The sequence below is a fragment of the Lissotriton helveticus genome, chromosome 4_1 (genome assembly GCF_964261635.1).
Source record: "Lissotriton helveticus chromosome 4_1, aLisHel1.1, whole genome shotgun sequence".
NCBI lineage: Eukaryota > Metazoa > Chordata > Amphibia > Caudata > Salamandridae > Lissotriton > Lissotriton helveticus.
Window position 1 is genome coordinate 1,164,556,484 of NC_136063.1, and position 19,103 is coordinate 1,164,575,586.

The 19,103-nt window shown below is 45.4% G+C and overlaps 1 pseudogene; it reads left to right on the forward strand.

Annotated features, from left to right (window-relative positions):
- Positions 1 to 3,036: 3,036 nt before the first annotated feature.
- Positions 3,037 to 4,851, forward strand: LOC144828127 (general transcription factor II-I repeat domain-containing protein 2 pseudogene; annotated as a pseudogene).
- The last annotated feature ends 14,252 nt before the right edge of the window (positions 4,852 to 19,103 follow it).

A 19,103-nucleotide genomic window follows, 5' to 3' on the forward strand; every position in this document is an offset into this window, starting at 1 on the left:
AAATAGAATAAAATGTATGTATACATTTAACAAATAACATAAAAATTGACTTATGAGCACCCATGGAGTCATTTTGATATTGTTAACAATCGTATCCGGACTAAGAAAAGGAAATATTCTTATGAAGCATACCTCCTCCTCAATTGTATTGCATTCAAGACATAATTAAGGACAGAGAAACAAATTGTGGGAGTATGTATACATTTTGAAAAGGTCAGCCCATCTTGGTGCAATGTAAAGTGAGTGTGCTTTAAAAGAAGTTGTAGAAACTGTCTTCTCAAGCTGCTATATAAAGTGCAAAAAAGCATAAAAGGTACTGTTGTTTGGGACGAGGAGTTGGGCAGCCTGGAAGAGATTCAAACCAACAGCCAGAGTTAGGGGAAAGCAACCAAGTAATGAATTGAGTGCAACCTGAGCCTCGTGAGGCAAAACCTGTTCTGGTTTTTCCACTCAGATTAGATACTAGTCTGGTCCAGGTGTCAAACAGTTAAGAGATTAATTTAGACGTGATCTTATGATTCTAATCTCTTCATTCATCATGAGAAATGTTTCCTCAAATGTGACTTTAGTTTGGGGACTACTAAAACTCTCCAATTTTAGTAGTCCCCTACTCCGCCACTTCGGAAAAGCAGGGCTGCACCATATTTACAACAATATGGCGCAGGCCTGCGTTTCCCCCTGCACTGGCGCTAAATTTAGCAGCCTAGCACCAATGAAGGCACCCTTGCACTATAGTGTAAGGGTGTCTGCATTGAGTGGATGATTGTTTATGTGCATGAAGGTCCCACTTCCTGCACATAAACAATCTTTAAATGACGTTTTGATACTTCTATGTGTGCTGCTTAATGCAGCAAACATAGAAGTGTCCAAAACATCATTTTTTATTGAGTGTTTATATGCAAGAAGGGACACCTACCTGCACATAAACAATTCAAAGACCTTTTGCTGTTTCTAAGTGTGCTGCACAATACAGCATGCATAGAACCAGACAGCGCTTAATTTGTAAAAAAAAAAGTGCAGGTGCTGAAAATTTTGCCAAGGAGGCCACAGCTCACTTCTTCTTCCGGTGAGCCCCACTTTCAACACTCTCACTGCCTCAGTCTCTATCTTCTAACCTTGTTCTGTTGTCTGTCCCCTAAGTCTTTGCTCTAAGAGTCTATCCTCTCTAATTGTTTTCTATCATCTTTGTCACACCTGTTGTGTTACCTTATTTCCTGTATTTCTGATTTGCCCTGTATTGATTCTAGAAAAAAATTTGAAGAAAAAGTGGAGGCAGCACCAAACGCAAAGTAAATTGCAAAAATTTTGCAAAAATAGATTTTTCTTTTATTTTCTTTTTTTCAAAGTGCACAGGACAGCCAACGCGTTTCGCTCCCCTACCATGGGATCTTCGTCAGGGCAGAATTCAATAAATATTTGTCCACTGCCAGTACAATGTGGGGTATGAATAAAGAAAACGAATTGCACCAATATGATGGTACAGGTACTAATCAAGGTTGCCGTAATGCAGCTATGTAGAGACAAATTCCGCTGGGGGCCTTTATTTACGTACAACCTTGTCCGAGTTATTTGTAACAGCGGCTTATTAAGGACTGCCTGTTCATTAATTCGTTCTGTGACATCACAATGGATTTTAAAATATATCTACTGATGACAATTTGATATTACTCGATTCAACATACTTCACGGCCCTCCACTTTTTCTTCAAATTGTCTATCTGGGATTCCAGTGGGACCGAACCGCAGCAGGTCTTGGAGGTTGGACAGCACAAAAGAACGTGAACTTTTTTATGGGACTTTGAAAACTTGAGGAGCTTTCTTTCTGATCCGCTGTGGAGATTCTTCTCTTCTCTATTGATTCTAGCCCTGCCCCCCTTCATTTGTCTGTTTTTTCCTCTGTCCTGTACTCTACATCCTTTCATTCTATCTTCTCTCTTCTTAATGCTCTCTTCTTCACATCATGGCTGCTTTCTCTTTGTATCTGATTTGCTCTCCTTTTCGTCTACTTACCTCTGTCTTATCTCTCTCTTCTCCTGTTGTTTCTTTCTCCTCTTTACTCCTGCTCTCTCTCTCTCATCTATAACACTGCTGCTGCCTGTGACCCCTGTCATCAGCCTGTACATGTCCCTGCTAGTTTTAACTCTGCGTTTTCCTGTTGTCTTTCCTAAAGAAGAGGAAGATGAGGCACAAATCCTTCGTGCCACAAAGACAGGCAGGCCCTTTCACCCACTTAAGGCCTTTTCACCTACATTACCCTCCCTTCACAATAACGAGCAACAGAGGCTGTCACTTATCTGACATATGCTCTGGGTGCAGAGGACGGTCCGTCCTAAATATGTCATCTCCATGTCCAACAGTGACTAACCTACGTCACAACAAATTCTTAGAAAGAGACCCTTAAGCTCTTGGGATTTTCCCTAGCACAGGATTATTGATTTCTCCATGATACCAATTAAATATGCATGATCCACTTTTCCCTAAGGCAATGGTGTCAAACACAAGGCCCGCGGGCCGAATCCGGCCCGCCAGACCTCGTCATGTGGCCCGTGTAGCCGCCGCCGGCCGCCAGCCTTCACCTTTTTTTCTCGCTTTTTATTTTATTGACACAAGAAAGCCACCTCTTCAGCGCATGCGCGGCAGCCTACAAGCCAGAGAATGTCTGCCCTCTAGCGTTATTGACACAAGAAAGCCGCCTCTTCAGCGCATGCGCGGCAGCCTACAAGCCAGAGAACGTCTGCCCTCTAGCAGCGCCGGCCGTTCTACACAGGAAACCTCCACTTTACATGCATTCAAGAAACCTCCACTTGTTTTTATATTGAGCGCATGCCATCCTGTGATCTGTGACAGATCCAACGGCTGCCTGAACCCTTCTCTCCTGTACTGTAAGTACACATATGATGTATGTGTGGGGGGGAGAGGGGGGTTCTGCTTATTATTCTGCTTAAAAGTCTGAGCGGTAAACTTTGGATATACTGACCACTTCTGTGTCACTTTACAGTGGTATAGGGACCGTAAACTACAATCAAATAACCGAAAAATGTCCAAGAAAAGAAAAGTTGATGCAGAGGGAAGGCAATTTCAGGAGAGATGGGAAAGTGAATACATGTTTGTGATTAATGGAGACAAGCCGGTATGTCTTATTTGCTATGAGGCAGTGGCAGTGATGAAGGAATACAATTTACGCCGGCACTTTGAGACCAAACATGGAGCCAAATTTGCTAACCTTAGCCACCAGGAAAAGCAACAAAAGGTCCAAGAATTAAAAGGTAGCCTGCATTCTCAACTGAATATTTTTGCAAAAATGACAGCAAAAAATGATGCAGCAGTGAAAGCCAGCTATCTTGTGGCTGAAGAAATTGCACAAGCTTCAAAGTGCTTTTCTGAAGGTGCATTTGTGAAGCAGTGTATGCTGAAGGTATGTGAACAAGTGTGCCCTGAGCAGAGACAGGCTTTTAACAATGTCAGCTTGTCAAGAAACACCATCACAGACCGAGTCAGGGACCTAGCCTGTAATCTTAAAACAAAGTTGGCTGAAGAGGCATGCAGTTATCTGGCATTTTCATTAGCTGTTGATGAAAGCACTGACAATACTAATACAGCTCATCTAGCTATTTTTGTAAGAGGTGTGAAGGAAGACTTGTCTGTCAGTGAGGAGCTCTTGGATGTGGTCGCCATGTATGGGACAACAACTGGGAGGGACATCTTCAATGCAGTGGAGGAATCCGTAAATAAAATGAAATTACCTTTGGAAAAGTTGGTGGGACTTACTACTGATGGCGCTCCAGCAATGTGTGGAGAGAGAAATGGCTTGGTTGGACTGTTAAAAGAGAAAATGAAAAAAAGTAATTGCCACACGTCGCTGATAACTTATCACTGCATTATCCACCAAGAAGCTCTGTGTGGCAAGGTTCTGCAACTGGATAACATAATGTCCACAGTCACAAAAACAGTGAATTTTCTGCATGCACGGGGTCTGAATCATCGTCAGTTTCAACAATTTTTGAAGGAGGTGGGCATGGAACATACAGATGTGCCATACCATACAGAAGTAAGGTGGCTGAGTAGGAGCACCGTTCTCAAGAGATTTTTTGAGCTTTTGGAAGAAATTACTCTTTTCTTGCAAAGTAAAGGAAAGCCCTTGTCAGAACTGTCAGATCCAAACTGGCTGTGCTATTTTGCCATGTTGTGTGACATAACAGAGCATCTCGCCCATCTGAATCTGAGGCTGCAGGGCCGCAAACAAGTCATAACCTCAATGTATGAGGCAATAACAGCTTTCCAGGAGAAACTGCGCCTATGGAAGTCACAGCTTGAAAAATACAGTCTTGCCCACTTTCCTATCTGCCAGAGCATCTCAACCTCATTCCCAGGTACTTTTTCATGTGCTCGATTGGGTACCAAAGTGAATCGGCTGATTGATGAATTCAATCGACGCTTTTCTGACTTTAAACAACAAAACTTAACCTTTACCAGCTTTGCCAATCCCTTCAACATCGATGTTGACAGTGCACCACATCACCTTCAAATGGAATTAATAGAACTTCAGTGCAACAGCAGCCTGAAAGCGAAGTTCCAGGATGCGACAGTCGACGACTTTTACCGTCTCCTCCCCCCTGCTTTGATGCCACAGCTCCGACTTCAAGCTGCACGTGTTCTGTCCATGTTTGGGAGCACCTATCTATGTGAACAGATGTTTTCAGTCATGAATCTGAACAAGACCAAGCTCAGATCACGCATCACTGATGATAACCTCCATGCTGTTTTGCGGATTGCTACAGCACAAGACCTAACGCCAGACATCGATGGACTGACCTCAGGAAAACGATGTCAGCCATATAGTCAGAAAAGTTAAAAAAAAGTTAATGCCTTGTGTTTGCCATATGTGTAATAAATAGTGTTTGGCAATATTTGTATGTTTAAAACCAAAAAATTACTGTCTGTTACCAAAAATCATTTTTCAATAAATTGTACAATAATTGTACATTTGAATATCTACTTGCCATTATTCTGACTATGTTTCTGCTTTCAGAGCTAGTTATTATTACAAAAAACAGTAATAATTGAATGCAGTGACAATAATTTATGATAATAAAGAGTGGACACATAATCCTACAGATACAACCAGCCCTTTGAGGGTGACCAAACTGCTGATGCGGCCCCCGATGAATTTGAGTTTGACACCCCTGCCCTAAGGGTTCATTCCTGACGTCTTCCTCTGATCTACTTTACGTCAATACTAATATTCCATGGCACCTATCAGGTACAATAATACCTCCCTTTGCCCAACTAAACCAGAGGAGACCGAGACTTCCGGCCGGCACTCTGACCTGAGACGCTGCAACCTGTGTCATGCCACAGCTCCAGCTGGCAGAGCTCCATCCACCTTTCCTGGAGTGTCCAGCTCGAGATCAGGATGAAGTCCCACTAAGGTAATGGGGTTAGACTAAATCCTAGGGGGCTTCTTGGCTCTCTAAGACCTACACACATGCTAGGTACACTTAGGTACATCTAGCTAGGCATCATAGAGGTATAGGCTTTATCTTAATGCATTCTGTATTTCATGTATGTGTTCATTACTATTGCAAAATGGTAGAACTATACAATACCTGTTTTTTACCTGCACTGCTTGCCATATTTGTCTGCTACTGTCCAACAGTTGTCGCAGAACATATAACCATAACTAGAATAACAACTGTGCAATAAATTTTATTGTAAACATACCCGACTGTTTCTTCTATGCACTTCTTTGAGATGAGTGACTGAATGAAAAGTAGTATATTGTTTCCACGGTCCTGAGGGATAAGGGTTTTATGTTATGTGGTTGCCAGAAGCTATTCCCTTCTTGTCTTCAAGAAGTTTCTAGTGGCCTCTGAGCTAGCTGGTACACAGTAATTAAGTTTAATATACACGATAGCGGCATACTGACCTCAGTCCTATGCCAAGCCTATTGTGTATGTTATTCCAATGCGCAGAATCTATCAGGGAAATAGGAACTACACTACATGGCACCCAACGTGAATGTGGCACTTATTTAACAGTAGAATCTGAGTAGGTCAGTCATGCTTACTCTCAGAGACCCCTACTCACAAAAAGCCAGAGATGTCTGGAGTGGGTAGGCACAAAATTCCGCACAGCTGAGTAGGCAAACTGCCTATGTATTGACTGTTGGTTAATCAAGCTTGAAGGGAAAAGTTCCCAAACAAGTGTGCCTTTTTAAAACCTTATCTTAAAACCCTTTTTTAGGACATTATCTTAAAACCCTTTTTTAGGACATTTTGTTTTTACAACACAATGTCTGGAGAGGCAACTGCTCCTGGTCACTGGGACACTGGTCTCAAAAGACGAAGAGGAAGCAAATGCAATACATTTTGCACCCAAAATCAGACATACACTCACACATGGTTTAACAGACCCGAGGAGGTACAGTGATATTTATAGAGGCACACGAAGATTATCAAACAGATGTGTTCTATTCTTGGGTTACATTCCCAGCAGGAAATGCAACAACTCAGTCTTTTCATTCTTACATACATGAAAAAGTCCCAGCGGTGTACACTCCTTTTGAGGAGATTAAGATTCCGCTCACTAACCAGAACCACAATTTCTGGTTTAATGGCGCCTACAACAAATAAATAAAACCAGGCTCGGTCCACTAGGTAGACCAGGAGCTACATGGCCGACAGTAGCAGGCTACACACCACATCCTGACATTGATATAATGCCACAAGATGTACTACTCTTACAACACAAAGAGTTGGTAAAACTCTTACCGATCCATGAGGCAACTCATGATGAGGACACTTGGTGTCCAGCCCAAGGTAGCTACAAATAATACAACTCCTACACAGAGCACCGCTACTAAAATCACTCCACAAAACACGCACACAGTAATGGGTAAACTGCAACAGAAGCATGAACAGATTCCTTTCTGGGTAGCTCAGAAAATCACCCAGTTAGAAGCAGTATTTCTAAATACCACACCATTTTAAAGCATATAATGCTAACACTCTGCTTGCCCTTGGGGCTAACACCACAGTTAGAGGACTGCACCTATTGGGGTACAGTCTTTACTGCCATTTATACAAGAACTCATGGTATTCGTTCCTTAGCGGTAATTCCAGATGTCTTGCGACAGATACAGAACAAGTATGGAGCTGAACTAGCTTTGACCTTAGGTATGAAACTAGGTAATAAGGACCAGGTATCAACAACCATACTAGCTAACATTAGAGGGGAAGCAGCTTCAGTGGCGATCCACCAACACCTAAGAGAGGTCAGTCTTATAGACCAACCACAAGAACTTCCCAAAATAATGAAAACTGCATATGCAGAACTGGAAAAGGACAGTTTGGGTGGGAAAGCTTTTAAAACCACAGCTATTGGGCAGTCCGGAGAATGACACTTCTAAGTAGACACCGACTTCTTCTAAAAAGAAGTGGGATAATAATAAAAAACAAGATTATTCAGAAAAGATTCTCAGTCCCGAGGTAGGTCTCCTCAACAGGAGCCCTCTGCAAAGAGGTATAACCTTTGGAATAGGGATAATATGCAAGTGCAATTCCGATAAGTCCGAGGTACTCTTCTTTGGGTGTGACACAGAGCCAGACTGGCAGGTTTGGTGGCCCTCCAACATGTTCCCCCCAACGTGTTCATCCCAAATGGCTAAGAACTTGGGTGTTAAGATGGACAAGGGGTTGACCATGAAGTCCCAGATCCTGGGGGTGTCGGGCATGTGCTTCGGCCTCCTCCGGATGCTTCGGAGGTTCCTTCCCCTATTATCGGAGGAGCACAGGAAGCTGACTGTGCAGGCCCTGATAGGCTCTAGGTTGGATTATTCCAACATTCTATACCTGGGCCTGCCAGAGTACCTGTTACAGCGGCTCCAAGTTGTGCAGAATGCTGCGGCGAGAGCGATTTATGGATTGAATAGGCGCGCCAGTGCTGCGGGCTTGCTCAAGACCTTGCACTGGCTTCCAATCCGCAAGCGGATCGCCTTTAAGGCTTTGACCCTGACATACAAGGCCCTCCATGCGACGGGTGCAAAGTACCTCCAAAGGAGACTTGCCTTCTACCGACCGGCTCGTTCTCTGAGGTCTGAATCTTTATTTTTGGCAACTGTTCCGCGAGTGAAGCGAGCGCGCTTGGGAGGTCGCTCCTTTGGACTACTGGCGCCACAATTGTGGAATTCTCTGCCTCTTAGTCTTCGGGGAGCCACTAGTTTACTAGCTTTTAGAAAGGACCTAAAAACCTGGTTGTTTACCCAGTAGGTCTTTTTTTAGTTGTCGTTTTTCTTTCTGTCTATGACATATTTTCTCTTAACGTGTTATGTTAGTTTACTGCAGCCTACCTCAAATAAAAGCGCCGGGACACTCTTTTTGAGTAGCCGTGCGCTCTATAAAAACCATTTTAACATAACATAACATAACAATATTAGGAAACCTGACAGGTATCAGGATACTGATACACATTCCTTTCAACAAACAACAGAGGGATAGAAGGAATGTCAGAACACAAAGAGCACAAGCAGTCCAGGGACAAGCACACTCAGGACTCTTCTAAAACAGAAAACAAGCCACACCTCAATTTAGAAAAAAAAAGAAGAAAGTGGCAGGTCTCAAAGTTAGACATGCACAGAATACTAAGGACTCAACTTCTGAACGGGGATTGGGCTCAGACAATGCTAAGACAGAGCAGCAGAAGTAACAATGTCTGAATAGCTCGCCAGAACCTGAAGGAATTTCTGGACCGAAAACTTGAATGATTAAATCATGGTGGAAACACCAGACAAAAGGGGGAAAGTCCCACAAAAGTTATATAAAATAACACTCTGTATGGAGTAGGACAAACACAGGAAAGTAAAAGGTCTCTTTGCGAAGAACCTATCGTTTGGTTTTGACATACTGTGGCAGAACAAGATTAGCCTCCAGCTTTCGCCAGGGAGCGCCCAAAGGGAGAAAGTATATTTTTCCTGCATTTTCCAACCATGTTCCAGTTCACCATAAGCATACATATGCACGGACGTGGGCAGTAGCCCAAGCTCAAGCATTGTATAAAAATCACGCTGGTTGGGATGAGGACTCAACCCACCATGTGATCCCATTAATAGTTTCACCACAATCTAAAAGACAATATCCTATTATGCAAGAAGCTAAACCACAGGTCAGGGAAATCTTAGATCAACTTGAATACCAGGAGATCATTTGAAATGCACTTCACAAATGAACAATCCCTTGCATCACTTATCAAAACCTGATAATACATTTCGTCTAGTTTTCATTTACAGACACTTGAACACTTGCACAAAGACATATGCTGTCCAACATGCAGATAGTGCTGCATTAACTAATAACATTATGCTGGAAAAAATACAAAAAGACACTAGTAATCTCAAATGGATGTTTCTGTCAAACTATAGCACCTAAAAGCAGGCACCTAATAGCATTTAGTATGTTAGAGTCCCAGCGATAATTTTTGTCATCTCCCCCGTGGGTATAAGAACAGCTCAGGGGTATTTTATGAAAGAATTACTGAATTGCTAAAGCATTTTGATGAAGAAGTGTTGTCCTATATAGATGATATTTATCTAATGGACAACCTATTGGGGAAACATTTGACCAGGGTGAGCACCATTATTATGGGATTCCCCTCTGGGGGCTACAAATTTAATTTTGAGAAATCAGAAATTGCCCACCTCAGTGTCCAATTTTTGGGATATGAGCTTTCAATTGAAGGGAAAAGCCTGGCAGCTAACTTTTAAAAAAAGTGTGCCCTGCTCCAGCCTCCAAAGACAGTAAACAACTTCCAATCAGTACTGGGATTCCTCGATTTTGGCAGAACATACATTTTTGATTTCACAGAGAGAGTAAAACCTTTCTACGACCTTTTTCAAACCTGACTTTTCAGTCAAACACTGGACACAAGAACACACCAATATTCTTTGTTCACTCCAGAAAGATATTATTGCTTCCCAACACATACACACACATGTAAACTTGCACCACTTGGTACTCAGTATCATTTTGGGTCAATGCGTGTACACTTATTAAACCTTTAATGAAGGTGAAACTGTACCAATCACATACGATTCTCATCTGTACACAAACACAGAAATTTGTTTTAATTCAACAGAAAAAAATTCTGACAACCATTCAGACTGCTGTAGCAAAAGCAAGAGCACTGGCCCATGGGAAGGTTCATTATTGTCGTCACTCCGGTACCGGGGTTAGCATTCCTAATGCAAAAGCCTTACATCCAGAATGAATACAAAGGGCTAATTCTTTTGCTGCATCAGACTTTGAATCCAGATTTGATCCAAGTTTAAAAACACAAGCATTCCTGCAACATGAAAAAGAACATCATCTACCAATGGAAATCTTGACTCTAGATCAGTATGAATTTTAAAAATTTACACTGATGGGTCTGCCCCACCGGTCGCCTTTGTTAAAGATCAGATGCTGGATGGCAAGTTCTGTCCTCATTGCACCAAAAAACTACCTCTAGGTAATAGCACAGCTTGGTTGGCAGCTTTAAAAGCCCTGATACTTGCACTTATAAACACGGATCGAGAATTCCCCACACTCATTGTGTGTGATTCCTTTACTGTGTGCAATGATATAATAAATATTTACACCATTGGGAACAAAATGGGTTTAAAGATGAAAAAAGGTGGCATAATTAAACACATAAATTATGGGAACAGGTAGTGGAGTTGAAAAATTAACCACCAAAAACTCACGTGACTAACAAGCTGAGTCATCAACATGATGGCGTGCACGTTGAAGGGAATTCAGTGGCTGTTGAAGCCCAAAGGGGGCTGTTCACACAGCTTCCATAGCTGCCCACACTAGTCCAATGAGAATAGATGGTTAGAATATGGTGACTGTAATTGCTTCACGCAAAGGCAGCACAGCAGTGCCTAAGAAATTTCTATTCAAATACTTCTACAAGTTAGGTGCAAACCACGTTCCGTATGCTCAGATTCTTGGAGTGGGGAATAGAGTATTTCCAAATATGGATAGTAGGCAGGAATTAGTCATTTAAAACACACAAGGGCTTGGGCTCCACGCATTTACGGGTGATAGCTACTATTTCTTCATTGCAACAGTGCTGTTGGTGGCCAGGGATCAGAAGTCAGACTATTGGCTTTGTCTTGAACTGCAACATCGGCAAACAAATGCCAGGCTACACCATCACAAGACCAGCGCAGGTCCCATTGCTAGACAGCATCAGACTGTCCACTTGATCGTGTCATGTAACAGGACCACTGTGGCCACTCAAAATTTGAAGTGGCTTAAAAATGTATCTTGGTGGCAGTGGATCCATGCACAAGTTTCCAATAGGTATGGCCTCAGCACTCGGCTGACACTCAAAACTGTTATAGAAAGATTTGCAAGTCCATAACAGGAGATATGCAATCAACGTTACACCCTGACTGTGGCTCCACACTTGGCTCTCAAGCCTACTAAGAGGCCAAGAAAGGGATGGATGTAGTATTGCGGTACTCCTCTCCAACACCATCCTCAGGGAATGAAGGTAGAGGAGAGGAAGGACTGGGGCATAGAGTAATCCTTAACAGCTAGGGTATTAGGCGGGGTATTAGTGGGGTTAAACACTTATATGGATTAAGGGGGCAATACACACTCAGCCAAGAAGCTCTCTAGGAGGTGTCACTCCATTTACAAATGTGGGAACCTGATCATAAATGTGAAGGCACAGTGGCGGATGAAAACCATTCTGTATCTATGATTGTTTGTCTGTTTTACAGGAACTAAAGGAAACAAAGAAAAAAAGATTATGTGAAAGTGAAACAGGCCGCCACAGGAAAGTCGAGGTAATCACAGCAAGACCTGTCTGAATCCCAAAAGTTGGGGATCTTGGCAGAGAGAGAAAAAGACTGCGGACACAAAAGAATTTGGCCCCTCATAGCAGAAAAACATGTGACAGTCCTAAAAGTGAAAGGAACAAGAACTGTACTTTTGCCATATCCTGCCATGATAAAAGCACCAGATTCATTTCAAATGAAAGAATCAACCAAATATTATGTGGCCAATACTGAGCAGTAAGCCTCATGAACTCCACAGTAGTAGACGTCCCTCTAACTTCTATTCCAGAAATTCAACTGAAAAGCTCATCACGTTTGAGAAATCAAATCCATGGAGTGGGGGACTATACAACAATGCAATGGAACTAGTTCTCCTTGAACCAACCTTTCAAATTCAAAATAAAAGTCAAGACAACACTCAAGTTGCACTTTGGCCAAAACAAATGTGTACACCAACGTTTTTCAACAAATATCAAATAATAAATGCTTCAATGTTTTTCAACAAAAGCATCAAATAATAAATGCTTCAACGTTTTTCAACAAAAACATAAAATATTAACTTCAACATCTGAAGGTTTTTCAGCAGAGACATCAACTATTAACTTCAACATTTCAATGTTATTCAACAAAAACAGCAGAAATAACTTTAACTAAATACGATGCAATTTCAACAATTGATCATACAGCTACTGGCTATTTCATTAACTGCGATATATTTTCCATGGCTCCACGTGAACAGGAAGCGACAGCCAGCCCAAAAACAAACAACAAACATGCAAGTGCAAACTTTTGAACCTTTTCTTTTTCCAAAAGATACAGACCTGGCTTCACCATGAGTAGAACTATGGAGTATTTCTGGGGTCATCTTTTTCTGTTCTGCCTTTGCTTAGAGCTAGCTTTTAGTATGACTCTTAGTGGACACTTTCTACAACACAGGATCAACATAAAACTAAAGCCACGTCCATTTTCAATTCAAATGCAAAAGAGACTTATAAATGTATTCGGCCTGAACCCGCCTTTGTATTCTAAATGATGTACTTAATCATCCAGTTTTTTTTTAAAATATTTTTTATTTGCTTTTGTATAATGCATAAACATAACAGGCATGTCACATATAACTATCTTCCATACCCCGTCTCCCATCCACCCTCCTCCCGCCGACCCATACTCCCATTGTCATCCTGACAGGACTATATACTACTTTCTCATGACTCTGTAAAGTGCAAAAATCGTTCCGAAGCCGCCCCTCCTGCAGCCTGTGCGGCCGGGTACCTCCTCCTCTCCTATTCACAGTCCCCCATCTAGGCCATGCTATTGTCTCCATTTCCCCCATTTCTTAGGGAACCTTCTCGCCTTGTATGTGACCCTCTCCGCTGCCATATATAAATCCATGCCCCTTCTCCAGTTGTCTATCCGTGGAGGCATGGGGGCCCCCCACGCCCAGGCCACGTCCCTCTTAGCCACCACCAGTGCTAGAACTACGAATATTAGGATTGGGCGATTTAAGTCTACATCATTTGTCATGCCCAACAGCACCAATTTGGGGTCTACCGGTAGAGTGACCTCCAGCACCTCACTCAACTCCCCCAGAACCTCAACCCAGTATGTCTGAATTATGGGGCACTTCCACACAATATGGTAAAAGTCCCCTTGCCCATGCCCGCAATGCAGACAATTAGGGTCACTAGCTCGTCCCATGCGGTGCAGCCGTACCCTGTCATAATATACCCTATGCAGGATTTTATATTGAATAAGCCGTAAACTGGACTTAATTGCGACTTCCCTTGGATGCATCAAGACTGCCTCCCAGTCCACTGTATCCAGCTCCCCCACATTTTGCTCCCACGACTCTCTGAGCTTCACCAACCCATCCAGCATATTATAGATCAGAGTTTTGTAGGTCAGGGAAACTATCTTGCAAGGGATGCGTTCCTGCAGTAAGCAACCTTTAAGCGGGGCGTACTCTGGCAAGGGAGAGGCAAGTGCCCCCTCCACCCGCCAGGCATGTGGCAGTTGCGCATACCTGAGATACTTAGAGTGGTGCAGCCCGTATTCTGCCCTTAAGACCTGGAATGACTTTAGGTCCCCCCTTTTCGTCAGATCCCCCAGTACGGAGATTCCAATGTTGTCCCATCTCTTGAACCCTCACAGCTTATTCAGCTCCTTTAACCATGCGCAGTGCCATATTGGGGTCTGTTTCGTTGGTTTATGAGTCCAACTAATTGCGCTGGTCGCCCTCTCCCATATTCCTATCGTAACCCGTGTTGCTGATTGCAGTCTTTCCTTCCCCCTAACCCCGTATATATAGTGTAAACAGGTGCGCTGTGCCATTGTCCTCCTCTCTAAGCTGTATGTGGGATGGTCTGCTGGAGCGTGAAACCAGTCGTTAATTGGTGATAAATGCTCCGCCCAGTAGTAAGCTTCAATATTTGGCAGGGAGATCCCCCCGTTGTACTGGTTCCTTTGCAAGTTGCCTAAGGCTATCCTGGATTGTCTCCACAGCCAGAGCAGTGATCTCAGTTCAGCATTTATGTCATTAAAAACCTGCTGGGGGAGTGGGAAATATTCATTTTGGTAGGGGTACAGGAACCGCGGTAGCGTAATCATTTTACACATTGCAGCACGCCCTAATATTGTGAGGGGGGAATTCTCCACCTAGCAGCGTCATCAACAAAATTTGCGAGCACCCACTTAACGTTTCTCTGGTATGAGAGGTTTCTATCCAAGGTTATGTATACCCCCAAGTAAATAAACCCCTCGTCTGTAACCCTAAGCGCACCGGCAAGAGGGGCCACAACCCCCCGCGCCTGGGGATATATAAGATTGACTTTTGCCAGTTTATCTTGTAACCTGCATGGGCGTCATAATGGCTCAGCGTGGTAAACAGCACCGGGATCGTGGTGGCAGGGTGGGTGACATACAAGAGAACGTCATCCGCGTATAGTGATATTTTTTCCTCATACGTTTCTGTCTGCTCAATTTTAAACCCTCTAATTTCTTTTTCCTGTCTAATTTAACACGCTACTATTTCTATAATAAGGGGCAAAGAGCAACGGGGACAGGGGACATACCTGCCGGGTCCCTCTACTTATGGGGAAATCCTCTGATAGCATCCCATTGACTTTTACTATGGCTCGTGGGTCCTTATAGAGGAGTCTCACCCACATTCGGAACTTGGGGCCAAATCCAAACTTGAGTAAAACCCCCTTGAGAAAGGGCCAGTGCACCGCGTCAAACGCCTTTTCGGCGTCCAAGGATAAAACACATGGGGATCTTGACGATTGTTCACCTCCATAAGCCAGTTATGGGTCCTCCTGAGATTCAACCTAGTTGCCTTATCCGGCAGGAAACCTGTCTGATCCAAGTGGACCAGGTCGGGAATTACCCGCCACAGTCTGAGGGCTAATATTGTCGCCAAGAGTTTAACCTCCACGTTCAGGAGTGAGATGGGGCAATACGGCGCGCACTCCTCGGGGGGTTTACCTTGCTTATAGACCGGAACAATTGTGGCCATACACAAGTCCGGCAGTAAGATGCCCTCTTGGGCTGCCCCTTTGAACATGGCCAGCAGGTGGCCACCAAGGAGATCCGCCATTTAAAAAAAAAAATCAGCAGGAAACCCGTTCGGGCCAGGAGACTTCCCCAGGCGGAGTCTGGTCAAGGCCACTTTAATCTCAGTGCTTGTTATCTCACCCTCCAGGTCCAGCTGGTCTTCTTCAGATAGGACGGAGGTCTCAATTTTGTCAATGTACGTCAGTGTATCTTCTAGTGCTCCCAGATCCCTAGCTTTGTGAAAATCTTCATAGTAGGCGGCGAAGGCTTGAACTATCTGCACATCATTCCGCCGAAGCTGCCCCTGTTTATCAAGGACCTGTTCCACCCATCAGGCATTCTGCTCTTGCCGACTTAGCCACGCCAGGAGCTTTCCTGACTTGTCCCCTACATCGTACAGCCTGTGAAGGGTCGCCAGTGCCTGCGTTTTGGCCTCATCTGTCACCAGGGCCTTGTATTGCTATTGCTTGTCCAGTAGAAGTCTGAGAGTCTGTGCGTCCCTATCAGCCACATGCCTGCACTCTAGAATCTGCATTTCCAAAGTATTTAGCTCTTCCTGCACTTTCCTTTTTCCCCAGGCTATTCTATTTTGGGCCCTGTCCCACAGAACTGCCTTGAAAGCTTCCCAGATAACTACCCCTGATAAAAACTGATCCTGTTTTCCGCATAGTATACCTTTACATCTGCTCTGAGACCCTTCACTAGGTCCTTATTCTGCAGGTCCCACGCAGGCAGACGCCATCCCCTCCCCCCGATGCACACCTCCCCCAACCTCATCAGAAGAGGTGAATGATCCGAGATACCTTGAGCTTGATACTCTGCCTCATCCTCCACACTGAGAGCATGTCGCGGCAGGAAGACATAATCTAATATGGGCCCCTGAGAAGTAGGAGTAGGTGCTACCGTCCAGGTGCAGCCACCTCCAGACATCCACTAGACCAAGGGTGGAGATGGTTCTAGCTAGAGGAGTTAGTGTAGAGTCACTAAGCCGATTCCTTGACCTGTTCCGCAGAGATGACATAACATCGGGAAAGTCCCCTCCCACCACCTGTAATGTATCTGATGTGTTCAGTAAGATATCCATGACGCCAGACAAAGTTCTGGCCTGTAGTTTTGGTGTTGAATATACTGAGATTATCATGAGTTTCTGGCGTCCCCAGGTTCCCGTTACCCCCACGTAGGTCCCCAGCGGGTCCGTTCATGTCTGAGTAGCCACAAAGGGGGGTGATTTCTTAATCAGGATGGCAACCCCTCTGGAGCCTGTTGTGTACCCTGCATTTGCCAACACTCTATACGGTTCCCCTCGCCAAGAAACCACACTGGGTGCCCTGAAGGTGCGTTTCCTGCAATAGGACAATATCCGGCCCTACCCTTTTCACGTATGCCAGGACTAACCCCCTCTTAACTTTGTTGACCAGGCCTTTCACGTTCCATGTGAGGATCTTAGCACAACCATTAACCTGGACAGCCGCCTGAGGACTACCTGTCATTGTAGAGGACATAAGATAAGAAAACCGCTTGTGTTTGCAGGAGTCGGGTGTTTAAAACACAGGTGCATGTGATGGTCCTAACCGTGACATGCTTAAGAAGATTAACAAACAGTCCCAACCAACATATAGCCCCCCTCCCTCCCTCCCACCCCCACAACCATTTGAGATCCCCCCGAAGTCTCCTCCCTCCCCACCTCCATCTCCCCCGCTGTCCCATCTCCCACCAAATAGCAGAGAATAAGATAATCGGGTGATGGAGGTCTGTCGCCCTCCAGCTCCCAGACACCCCAAAGGAGAGAAAAAACCCGCTCTAAACCTTCAAAGTCACCACATATGAAGGTATACACAAGAGCAAGCACAAACCAAAATATCAGAAGACCAAAACAACAGTCCAACTGGGGGGTGGGGGGAATGTCTAGCTTGCATGCTCCAGGCGAGACAGTATCTAGGCTTGGGCAGCCACTTCGGTCCCCTCTTCAGAAGTTTGAGTCCTGGAGGTCCCTCTGAGAGTCCACAGGTTCTGACGTGGGCTCCTGTTCCATCTCGTTGATTTCAATTGCAGCGATTGTCCGTCCTGCTCTTCCCCCTCCGACGAGGAACCCCGTGGCTCTCCCTCCACATCTGAGCGTGATGTCTCCACCAGGCAAGAGAACCGGGACCACGCGAGTCGATTAAGGTCAAGGGACCCCTCACTTCGCCTTCTCCGTCTTTCAGGTCCAGACTTGGGGTATGGGGTCGCACCGGGAAGACATTCTCCACGGCCCTGTCTCGACCTCTGCGATTTGGGCTTTCCCCTGGAGCCTCCGGTAGGCCTCTCTGTGTCGAGTGATTTGTGAGCATCAGTTGTGGGTCTCGTCAACCGGGGTCGTTCCTCCAGCCATTGCCAGGCCTTCTCCGGGGTCAGGAAAAAATGTGTCTTGTCCTTGTAAATCACTTTCAATTTGGCCGGGAATAATAGCATGAACTGAATTTGGAGGATCGCAATTTTGCTTTCACTGAGTCATAAGAGTGTAGCTACCTTTGCACTTCCTGGCTATATTCCGGGAAAATCATTATTTGGGCATTTTCTAGCCGGATTTCCCCACACTTTCTAGCTTCCCTGAGGATCATGTCCCTGTCCAAAAAATTCAGGAAGCGAGCAATGACCGGCTAGGTCGGTCTCCAGCCGGTGGCTTGGCCAGCAGCGCTCAGTGAGCCCTTTCTTTGACGAAACAGGTAGAGAAATTATCTTTTGTGAAGGTACCCTGGAACCACGAGTGTAGGAACACCGCCATGTTTGTGCCTTCAATTCCCTCCCTAAAACCCACAAAACGGAGGTTGTTGCGTCTTGCCTTGTTTTCCGCGTCATCCACCTTCCATAACAGCTGGAGCTCCGCCCATACCCTTTCTCACCTCATGTATTGTGTCTTCCGCCTCCCCCAGCCTCGTCTCCGATTCCTTCACCCTATCTACCAGGTTTCTAAGATATTGTCATAGGAGCGTCACTTCCATGCCCACCGTTCTGATCTTGTTCTCCAGGGCTTCACGGGAGGTCTGGATTGCGTTCATCAGCAGGGCTGTGTCCGAACTAGTGGTCGCAGAGTCTACATCCAGTGGGGGGGCCGACTTGGCATAGCGGTCCAGTGCGCCCTGCTGGGGTGTTCTAGGGTCCTTGTCCTTTATCCTGCCCATAGTGCGCTGCGTCGTATCCCGCACCCTGAAGGACTGGTCCTCCCAGACGCTTTCCAGCCCAATGCTCCGCTCCGCCGCTCCAGGACCCTCCCAGACAGTCCCTCCGCCACCACTTGTCAATTCGTTCCACCACCCAGCCTCCGCCTCCACCCCGAGCAGGTACTCCCTTCAGCATTTCTGCCCCAGGAAGGGGCTAGGGTGGGCAAGGTGAGGGGTGTCGTGGTTAGGCCGGCCGGCGGGCTCGGGACCCGGTCGGTCTTAATCACAGGTCCGGGGTGAAAAAGGCACCACAGTATCTCCACACTCCCCTGCCAAGTCTCTCCCGATCCGTGTGGTCCCAGGTGGGTCTCCTTCGGATGTGCGAACCAGGGACCAGCCTGATGCCACTACTGGTGCCACTATTCCGCGTTGCCCCAGGCGTCTCAGCCCTCCTCGCCGCAGGTCATCAGCCTGCCCGGGCCGCGCTGCTCTTCATGATTGCGCCCCTCGTACCTCTTTCTGTTGGTGTCCCCGAGCTGTCTTTCAACACACCTCACCGGTCGGAGACCTCAGCAGGTGGGGGGCAGGGCA